The following is a 10,280-nucleotide window of genomic DNA, read 5'->3' as shown; positions in this document are numbered from 1 at the left end:
AAATCCCAAAGTACCATTAGCAGTCCCACCTAATTACATTTAGGAGCATATTAGTCATTTAGAAAGGGAAGAGGTCATGGGAGCCCGGATCTAAAAGCCCAAGCCAAGCCCGAGTGAACCAACCATCTATGCTCGTTCTCCCCTACTATCCCCTTCTCTCGTCGGTCATCTCCCTCCCTAACTCTCTGCCCTGTGCAACTTGGCTACCCTCCATCTCCCATTGCCGGTGACGCACCTCTCATCGCGGTGAGCTTGCATTATAGAAACCTCGACACATTCGTTGATCCACCGTCCGCCGTTATCTTCTGGTCATTGTTAGGCTGCCGTTGAAGCTGCCCCCTTCTCGCGGCCCATCGCCGCCGCCCTTCTTCTATTGCCTTCATCCTTTGCAGAGACCGGAGCTGCCCATCGCAACTTGATTCTTTGCCCGCTGCCACACGTCATGGTCATTGTCATCCGTCCTTGTATCACGACACCATCATCGCCTGGTCAATCGATGCCCGTTGCAGAGTTGCTCCAGGGAGGATTTGCCGCCTTCTGCTTCCCCATTGTGCAAGCCGATGTTGTGAAGCACCTAGTTGAGCTTATGGATCCTGTTGCTAGAATGCTCGATAAAGTTGTGGCTATGTTGGAGCTCTCACGGGTGTCATCATCACTCCTAGTATACAGGAAAGCTGGATGAGCCCTCCTTTGCAAGGGGCACAATCGGCGCTTGACGAAATCATGGACGATGTCCGATCCTGTCAACACAACTTCCCTAAGCCGCTTGACCCGAGTGGCAAGGTTCAGCAGCTTCGGAGTTGTCTTTAGGGCGCTCCCCCAGTTTTCGATGACCAGCATCGGTGTGCTCAGCACGTGCAGGTTGTCCAAGGCATTGTCTGCTAATAGATAGAACCAATCCTCCATCCAGCTCAACCACAACAATTTGAGGCCCATCTTGAGGTAGGAATCTGCGATGTCATCACGGAGGCAACCTGTAGCTCTCGATGGCAAGTCCAGTCACCAACCGAGCGGAGTAGAAAAAACTGAAAGAGATCGAGACACGACTTGACCCTAATGAAATTCTCGCATATGTGAGTAAAGATGCTTAGTATGATAATGGAATTGGGGTTAAGACAGAAGTGGTGGATGTCGTAGAAGGTAATGGTGGTGGTGAAGAACTCAGAGAAGGTCGGCACGAGGCCGGCCAGGAAGAAGGAAAGAAACATGTACCTCCCCCTGGCGGGGAGCAGGCATGCTCTCCCCGGAATGGTACCCAGAAGATAGGCGGCGAGGAAGCAGGCCGGCGTCGTGCATCGCTTTAGCCTTGCCGCATTACACTTGAACTTGGGGAAATCTGGCTCGTTACCGGTGAGCGGTGCCATTTGCAGGTGCAAGAATGGGACAGAGAAGAAGGTCTCTGAGCATAAAAGGCTTGGAGGCTATGAGAGGTAGCGAAAAGATGGGGAACTTTGGGGTTTCCAATTTACAGGGCCGACGTGATATTCCAACCATCGCAAAGTCCAACCGCCATGAAATTCAAAAGGATAAGCATGGGGAACTGAAATTCCCTCAGGTCCAGTGGAAATTAATGTTTCTCTCTCCCACGATTCTCTCTCACTCACATTTTTCTCTCCCCCACGTTCTCTCTCTCTCTCTCTCTCTCTCTCTCTCTCTTAGGATGTTTAAACCTCAACTCGCGATGGGGTTTTCAAAGTTTACCACAAACACGGGACGCATCAATGACCACTCCCTAGGCGAACTTATGTTCCCAAGGGGCCCAAGTGATCTCCGACTAGGCCCGGCCACAACCAAATGGAATCTAGTGACCTCAGGACCATACAGTGAACCACTCAGTCCACTCCATCCGTAGTGGAGCTTGGGGACTACTATCGATGTAAAGAATAAGGGGGTCCCCTGTCAGAAGGGCTCATGCCAGCAGATGCTAGCTGACAGTTGATATTTTCAAAACCATGCCCCCTCGCGACTAGGTGGGGCTCGCGCGACTAGTCCCTTGCTCGCAAATGGAAATCCCGTGACCAGCATGGGCTGGTTGCAGGGCAGGTACTCACTTAACCAATCTTATCGTATTTAATTCCATTCACTCATATGTTTTCCTTCCCTAGACACCCTTTCAATGAGCGAAGTCGTGGGCTTAGAGACAGTGTGACCTGTCCTATAGCATTTAATGATACGGGACGACCTGGCAGGCGTGTGTGATGGCCTGATAGATGGGCATGGCAAGCGCGCAGCGGGCATGTTGGTGGTTGGTGGATGAGACAAGACGTGTAGGATGACCAGGCCGGACCGGGCGTCCTCACCCTCCGTAATGATGTTCTAGGAGTAGCTACCTTTGTTAGGTATAGGACAGCCACCATATTTTGGCAGAGTCTGCTTATATGTATACTTCGCCTCCTACTATATAAAGGGGGTTGGACCGGGCCTGTAAAAGGGACTTTGGATAAAGCCATCATCCAACTCATAAAAAATGCATATGACATAGGGCTATTATCCTAAGGGAGGCCTGAACCTGGATAAACCTTAGTGTTCTTTAGTTCCTTCGACACACACATACACACACACACACTCACAAATCCACTGAAAATGCTGATCACGCACCCATAGTCCAACATACCCCAAATATATTGTCTGGGACTAACTTTTGATAGTTGGCGCGCCGGGTGGGGGCGTGTTTTCATGTTTCAGTAAGTGTTGATAACTCGATTAGGCTACCCATGGCTGGATTCACGGCAACCGTTGAGTCCTATTCCGAGGACCCCGGTCACCGTGAGGCATTCATCATAGGATACGATCCAGATGAGCATGGTGTGCTCTAAGTCTAGGACACTGAATTGGAGCACGAAAGCTCCGAGACTCAATGTGAAGTATGCATGATAGACCATGCAGCAAGGGGCAATGGAGGCCATCATGTCCCGGGCACCGTTGGTGAGCCCCAGGCCTTGCACCTAGGGGAAACTGGCCTGGCATCGAACAAGGAGGTGCTCTGATGTAGCCCCTGCATGGGGCGCGACCCTTGGTGGCATCGCCGTCTAAACCACCACACGACACGAGCATCAGGGGCTCCCCTCTTCATGAGATATCGCTGCTCCACGCTCAGCAGCTCGACTACGAGGCAGTGATGCCCGCACATAATCTATAGACTGTGCGAATGCTTCTCAGCCACCTGCCGGTAGTCGTGATAGAGGGTTTGCCGGTAGCACCATGGCTATGCGACCTTGCCCTCTTGGTAGAGATCACCCGACGCCAAAACTATGATGGTGAACTCCATGTCCGTCGTAGGGATTGGTTTAAGCCATGATCACCAAGAATCGCAGCAGGACACATGGCAGGAAAGATCTTGTCCTCCCTCCATGATGGAGAGTACTCGGAGACCCCCGCCGCACCGGGACAACTGACCCACTGACCTGCGTGACTCACTTCACCAATGTGACCTCTACAATGTGACCCAGGGCTAGAGGGCTGACCGGGAGAAGGAAGATTAGGCTCTACGAGAGCAAGAAAAGGGCAAACAGCCCTATGACTCACCTCCCGATCGCAAGTGATGAGTAATGTTGGCCTGATCTTCCGATAGGTAGTGATAAGTCGGTGGGTGGAGAACTCGACGTTGATGATCCAAAGGCTTCGACCCGAACAGATCGTCTCCCTTGCAATCACTACACCACAGCTCCGTTAGTTATCAACTGTGTCGCGCGGTTGACCTCGCCAAGAAGGCTCAATCCCTGCAAGCGTACCGAGAACACAAGAAAGAACGTGGAAGATGCAATCTGAAATATTGTGAATAGAATTCAAGCACTCGAAGTTGGGGTTCAACAAACACTTGCGGCGGCCTAGTCGGTCCGGAACAAGATCAAAAATCTCACAATCTGTGTGTAGATCAATATCTAAGAAAAACTCAACCCTAATTAGGGTGGCGGCTACTGTATATAAAAGACTAGGGTCGGCCAAGGACCCCTGGACGCGTCCCTAATGGACTCCAACATGTTACACGGCCCAAAAGATGGTGGTGCAGCACCCTGACAGATTCTGGACGTCCACTTATTTCGATGATTTCTATTGACTCAGAAAGAATTTGGACATGGGACTAGTTCCGTTGGAAATCTTATCTCCTTAGCTTTCCAACCATGTATAGAACGTCAAAAACGGAGTCCGTATGCATCCTGGGCGACGATTTTAGTGCAGATTGGTCCTGGACTCCGAAACGGACTCGAGCTTGATTAGGCCTCCACCTTGGCTTGGGCGCCCTTGCTGTTCTTCTCCCGTGTTCCTAAGTAACAATACATCACAATTATTCAGTAGCATCCCATCCTCATCAAAATATAAAGGAACACTAAGGAACGAGCTCACCTCATGATTTAGTTGACGTGCACAAGCTCGTGTCAATGGACCTATTGTTGGAGGAATATTCGGTGTGTGTGTGTGTATCCGAAAGAGTGATGTCCTTATCAGCAAGGGGGCGTCAGATGTGCCGAGGGGAAGCAGAAGGTAGTGGATCTATGCTGGAGCAACTTCACGATAGGCAGCGATGGTGCTACGATACAGGGACAAGTGGCAATGACCGCGACGTGTGGCAGCTGACGAAGAATCGAGTTGCGATGGGTGGCTCTAGTCTCTACAAAGGACGATAGCGGCGATAGGGCCTATGGGCAGCGACGGGCCACGAGAAGGGGGCGGGTTCAATGGCAGCCTGTGGTGACCAAAAAGATAACGGCGGACGATGGATCGACAGATGTGCTAAGGTTTCCGTAATGCGAGCTCACCGCGAAGGGAGGCACATCGCTGGCAATGGGAGATGGAGGGCAGCCAGGTGGCACAGGGCAGAGAGCTAGGGAGGGAGACGACTGACGAGATAAGGGGATCATGGGGGAGAGTGAGCGTTGATGGTTCACTCGGGCCTGGCTTGGGCTTTTGGATCTGGGCTCCCGTGACCCCTTTCCTACCTAAGTGACTAATATGCCCCTAAGTGTAATTCGGTGGGACTACTAATGGTGCTTTAGAATTCATGCCTCTCTGTTTTCAGAAAGTATAGAAGCACTCCTCTTTTTATTGTCAATGGCTTTGGCTAATCACCTCAGCCTGACTTGAGAGAGTCAAAACAAGGGCCGTCCAACAAAAAGACCTCGTGTGTGGTCCCACCATGACACCACATTGGAACATCGATCCCTCCCTATGTGAGCTCCGCAAGCGGTGTACTGGACGAACGACTGCCATGAGATCACGACTGACATGAAAGGTGGAGCCATGGTCTGTTGAGAAGAGTCCAGCCTTTCATCTCGGTCGCTAGCTACGCGCCGCGGCGGTAGCAACAAGCGTGAATCACTCGTTGTCTCTCTCGCGCCACCGTGCATGTGCAAAACCCCACTACATGGCGTGTTACCGAGCAATAGCCTTAATTCCAACACACTTCTTAACTATCAAACACCTAAAAATGAGCTTGATCTTTCAGGTGATAAGGAATGGTGGTCGCCGGTGGGGTTAGGTGCTTCCTTCGTCACCAGTTGAAGAGCTCTTGGGAGAGGGAGGTGTCACATCCCAATTTCATAAGCATGTCATTAAGCATAATCATGCATCATTAAGCATCATATTTAATTGTTGAGCATTGTGTATTGTTTGTTATTTCATATGATTCTTGTTAATTGATTTGCTTTTTTAAAATGACTGATGATAAAATTGTCGTGAGTTAAGTCTCGCTTGGAAGTTATAATCGCTGCACATATTTTTACAATAGTTTAGCAGCAGTTTTAGCTTGTCTCTCTAGCTCATGGGGCCCACCTTGGGCTAACCCCACCTTTCCTCTCCTTCCCTACCAGTAGCCCCACCTCCCTATCTTACTCCAACCAGCCAACATAGCAGCAGGGCTACTGCTCCTGCTCTCTCCCTCCCCCACTCAAACTCTCACTATCTCACCCAAGCCCTTGGATTTGAGGTATGAATGTATTATCACCGAAATCCCCTCCTCTCTAGCTCTCCATCCCTCTAATTCTTGCTCACATGCATGAAGGATTGGAGGAGTGGCAATCGATTTCGTCGCCCATTCTGGTGCTAAAAATTGCAGCAAGTTGCTCCCCTTATTCAAGTGATCTCCTTCGATTCTTTCCCAAATCAACGTCCTCAAGCTTTGGCAAGGGACCGTGGGTAAGTACCCTAGGTTTTTCCTTGATGGCATGACACGTTTTAACTCGATTTTAGATGGTGTTGAGGGCTGCAAATCGAAGATTGGCGAAGCACCTCATGTTCTTGAGGTTTTGAGCTTTAGGAGTGAAATGAGGTGAAGATTAGTGATTCGTGTTGCTAGAGTGAGTGTATTAGGTCTAGAACTAGTGTATGAGTACCATTGCATGTTTATGTGGTAAGGATTTTAACATGCAAATCAAATCCACCGAAAATATTGCTTTGCAAAGTGTTCTCTGGAAAGCCCAAAGTATCCAGACTAACTTGGATAGTCCAGGTGGCACAGCGAGCATCCCATTGATTTATATTCAAAAATCGTTATGATTTAGAGTGTGTTTTGAGTTTAAAACTCTTGGACTAGTCCTTACGCATGTTTGGGTGGAAGGGATTTAACATGCACTTTTGAATCAATCGCTAGAACCGCCGCGAGTTTTGGGACTGCCAAAATTCGTAGTGTCCGGATCCACCTGGAGACTCCAGGTAATTCAGGTTAGAACTTCTCGAGAGTCCCTCGCAGAGTATAACCTAGACAATCCAACTAACCCAGAGTATCCGGCCCAGCCCGGATTGTCCGGACCAATTGAGTTAGAAAAATACCGAGAACCCAGGTTGACCCGGAAGGTCTGGCCCCACCCAGAGGGTCCAAATCCGGATACTCTGGCTTGACCCGGACTATCCGGGCAGCTGTTATTTTCCAACGTTGTTTAGTTTGCAAATCTTCTTTGTTTCTTTGTATGTCTTGTGCCTTTAACTTGTGTTTATGATTCATCTTGTATTGTTATACATCATGTAGCACATATCATCGTATCTCTTTTATACTCATCATTGCACGCATTCTTATTTAGTGAACGAAGGACCGGAGGGTGACGAGGCCGCGATCGAGGGCGATCCAGAGGTTGTTTCTGTTGTTGGTGAAGCTAATAAACAAGGCAAGCATCTAAGCATACTGCACCTATTACTTTGGATCTCGTATAATATAATTTGATAAGATATGCTTTATGTATGTTTGCATTGTTATGAGTCAAGTGTCGAGTTGAGACGGGTATATCCTAATTGTTACACTATCCTCACTTGATGTTGTTTATCCCTTAGTCTGTTGTAACCTGGGTTGTTCATGTCACTTAATGGCCTAACTTAAAATGAACGCATTATGCTTAGCAAGACTTAGGTCCTCGGTAGAAGTAGAGCGATGGTTCAACCGTCGTTCGTGAGCTTAGGGCTTACTATTCTACACAATGATATGGAAGATGGTGGATGGTGTAAGTTAGTGAGGATGAGCCGAGATTCGGGCATACAATAGGGATGGCACAAGAAGAGAGTCTCGGATGCTATAGGCCCGCTTGAATCGATTAAGCATCGTCCGTTGTTGCAGTTAGCTTTTGCACTTCTCCGGACTTACCACGTATCGAATATGGGATTGATGAGCTGAATACCTTATGTAGCTATGATCTTTTGGTATGCTAGTCTTGTGTGTTGTCGGCATAATAGGCTTAGAAGGGGTATCTAGTTTGCTCTGGAGTAGTTCTAGATGAGTCCCGCATGTCGAGGCGCATATTCAAACAGTTGGGACTTATTTGGGAAAGGTTGACATGAGTACCCCCATGTGTGGTCACACAAGCCGTATGGTCCTCAAGTCATGTGGGTAATGGAGTACCCCCTGCAGGGTGTACAACAATTTGAATTATCACACTCTCGGTTATGAGCACGCTCCTGTCCATTTGCATCAATCGTAGAGTTCCGGTTATGGTTGTGATGGTATGTTGGGAAATATATGGTGATGTTGTTGAAGTTTTGATACAGTTCAAGTTATAATTATGGTATGGTAATGATATCAAGATAGAAGGTTTTTTATGGTTAGGTGTAGATGCTTACACTTGAGTTGAAATTGCTACATTTGATTAAGAACTTACTTAACCTTGAGGTCAAGTTCTTGCTAATTATCCAAAATGCATTCTCCTTGGAGTCCAGCTATTTATAAGTGCCCACTATAGATTAAGCCTTGTGAGTATCTTCATATTCACATGCTTTGTTTGCTTTTCATGTGAGGAAGTATTAGTTTTTGGCTACTTTACGCCCGCCGACGTTAGCGACGGGCAGGAGTAGTGCCTACTACTCGTGTGTGGATTTTTTGTGGTGGTGCCTTAGGGCAAACGGCGCTACCCACCTTTTGTAGTTATGTCCTTTCCGCTACGTAGATACACTATCAGTGTTTGTATCATATATTTTCGTTGTAAAGTTTAATTTGCTTAAAGACTTGTAACTTATTTTTAATTACTCACTCTTTATTATATCTTGTGATGATGTGCTTGTTGTAAAGGCATGTGCTCCAATCCTGGAAGAAAAACACATGCTAGGACTACCGGGGTGATATTCCGGTTAGTCATGAGAGTTATGATTACACAAATGATCGACTTAATAATTAATTGGAATATTATCTGGATGGTTCCTCACATGAGGCCAACCCAACGGAGGAGGGGGCATGGGGGTGGAGCGGCGGGGGCGCCGCCAGCAGCGAACGACAAAGGACCATTAGATGGATCGGTGCCAGGGTGGGGGAGCCCCAAAACAGAGAGGTTAACACGACTATGGGCTGTAGGTGCGGATTCAATAGTGGGGCACCGTCGGAGACGACGGGAGGAGGGGCGGGACTGGGGGAGGGAGGGCGAGGTCTGCTTCGTCGGGTCTCGTTTGTCCATCGGGAGGTTGAAGAAATTGCTCAACCTTAACATCTCTATCCGACGGTTACAATTTGTCGCTCAAAAACAATAAAAAATAGGCATGTATAAAAAAGCATTACCCTAATTCCAAACAGAACAAATGGGTGCTAGCTCAATTGGATCAATGGTTGGCAAAAGGAGAGCAAATTTAGCTAACCTGATACCGTACCGGTTTACTAAACGTATTGGGAAGCGAGAAATTGAAGTTATGAGATGCAAATCCTAACAGATGATAACCGATGAATCCCCACTATTCAGTGCTCCCACTTGCACAGCTCCATGCCATCGAGCGCATTGGCCTAAGTCTTCTTTGAGCACACGTCCTCCTAGCTCGTTGATAGCATCGTGTTGTTTGACTCCATGAACAACTTAATCATGGCCCGTCGCATGTCCTCGTCGGCGCTACCATAGATGTCTTGGAAGAACTTTTTGGCTGCCACATGCCTGCGTCGTTGTCCAGCTTCTTATCCTTATTTTCCTCTTTCACCTCCGCCTCGATCTTGTCCCAGTCCTTCTTGCCTTTAGATAATGGGTAACTCAGCCTTTGAGCAATGGTGGTTGAGTTATTCACCTTCGGTACCACGACGATGAACTTGGGCTAGAGACTCGTGTCGTGATCGTGGATAGGGCAATTACAGTTCGACCTACAGGGCTGTGCTCGAGCTTGACCACCCGAGGTTCTCATTTGTGATCCCTAGACCAAAAGGATTCATCAGATCCAATTTGGAAAATAATCTTAGAATCAAATGGGCACCCTGAACGTTGGCTTTCAGAGTATTAAAGACACCACTGCCAACGCTCGGCTGCAGTCGAGCCGATGTCACTCTATGGTCGCTGTTCTGAGGGAGTTCATCCCTTGATCTTGGAGTTGTTGTTGGTGGAGGCATCACCTGGCGGAGAGGCATCCCCACGATAAGTTGTCGTCAAATATCAAGGTTTACTTGACTATCTGTATCCTGTTGATGATGACTGGTATCAGGGGCATGCAATGCTCCAACCACGGACATCCCTAGCGGCAACCCTCCGGTGATGCCGGTACCTTAGGAACTGGTTTTCACTGCTAGATCCTCAGGGATTCCTACAGCATTGTTCACCATAGTGTTTGGATCTTCCGTGTTCTGCTCAGCAGGTGTGTCGTCAGCTCCAGCCATGAATACGAATCGATTTGTCTGGTTGCTCTAGCCATTGATGGAGTCGTCATCACCACTCTCGTGACTTTCATCGTAGCTGTCGGTGTCCATGAACCGAAGAACGTTAGGTTCCTTGGGATCCCAGTCGAGGTGTCCCACCTCGCGGTATACGTCCAATGGGCTGGACTCGGCGATACTAGTGTGGATCAATCCACATTGATCGTCCTAGCGGTACGTATAGTTCCGAAGGTGATCTCAAAGCTGA

The sequence above is a fragment of the Phragmites australis genome, chromosome 1 (genome assembly GCF_958298935.1).
Source record: "Phragmites australis chromosome 1, lpPhrAust1.1, whole genome shotgun sequence".
Classification (NCBI taxonomy): domain Eukaryota; kingdom Viridiplantae; phylum Streptophyta; class Magnoliopsida; order Poales; family Poaceae; genus Phragmites; species Phragmites australis.
The sequence above is the reverse complement of the archived record's forward strand: the minus strand, read 5'-3'. Positions refer to the sequence as shown.